This window comes from Eleutherodactylus coqui, chromosome 9 (assembly GCF_035609145.1).
Source record: "Eleutherodactylus coqui strain aEleCoq1 chromosome 9, aEleCoq1.hap1, whole genome shotgun sequence".
Taxonomy (NCBI): Eukaryota; Metazoa; Chordata; class Amphibia; order Anura; family Eleutherodactylidae; genus Eleutherodactylus; species Eleutherodactylus coqui.
Genome location: NC_089845.1, coordinates 113,895,031 through 113,896,188, shown reverse-complemented (window position 1 = coordinate 113,896,188; position 1,158 = coordinate 113,895,031).

Below are 1,158 nucleotides of genomic sequence, written 5' to 3'. Positions count from 1 at the left end.
CTGAGTAAAACCCACGAAACGCTCCTACTGGAGCGTGATGCCCCCTTGCGCTGGGCATTATACTCCACAAGTAGCCATGCAATTTTTTTTTCTCTTAGTATACCTTTAAGGATAATATACAACTATACCGAGCCTATACAAGCTACTACATAAGAAAAGGTTATAATCTCTTTAAAGTATTTACAGAGCTCCTATTAACACTTCAACAATGGCACTGCTTTACTTCTACCCACCGTAAGACTTGTGCACTTTAAAAAAGGGGGCATGCACAAGACACCCAAGTGTTAAAGGGGTTGTGCCCAAATTTCAAGTTATCACCTATCCCTATGTACTGCCAAGACCCTTTCTCAAGATTGGTGGGGAACTCTCGTGGTCCCACAGCGAGACCAGGGAAACAAGACCCCCGTACTTGAAATCAGCAGTGGTCTCAACAGTGAGACCCCCAGCGATCAGCAAGTTTGGATAGAGGATACCCTGCAATTCTGGTACAAATCCTTTAAAAGGGGTATTCCAAGATTTTTACCACCAATGACTTATCCTCAGGATAGTGGATGATTAATGGGCTGGAAGTATAATATTTGGCTTCACTCCCATTGAAATCAATGGGAGGGCTGCCTCCTATTATACAACCAGCTTGTCGCTGCAGACAGAACCGGAAGTGTAATGGAAGCAGAGTTACCATTGATTTCAATGGGAGTGAAGTCAATTTTTACATTTCTGGCCCCGACCACCAATGACTACATCTGGCCAGCCGCTGACAGCAGTCAGTGGGATCATGAGGGGTGGACCACTGGCAGTCAACTATTGATGCCCTATCCTGAGGATAGGGCAATAGCAAAAAAGTCCCAGGATATACCTTTAACCCAGTGGGGCAAAGTTATGCAAAAAGACAAGAAAAACAAAACACAAAAAAAAAACAAAACACACTACTAGTCAGCAGTTGTGTCAATTTATTTCTATACCCTGCTCCGTTATGCCATCAAAGTCCAGCTCATGGTATGTACACTGAATGTTTCTGAGCCTGCTACATTATTGTAATATTGAAATTTTGTAGATGACCTGGATGGCAAGCATAAAACATGTAGTTAGAAAATAAGTGATAAAGTTAGTGATTTAAAAAAAACAAAAAAACAAAAACAAAAGGGTTCTTACAAAAGA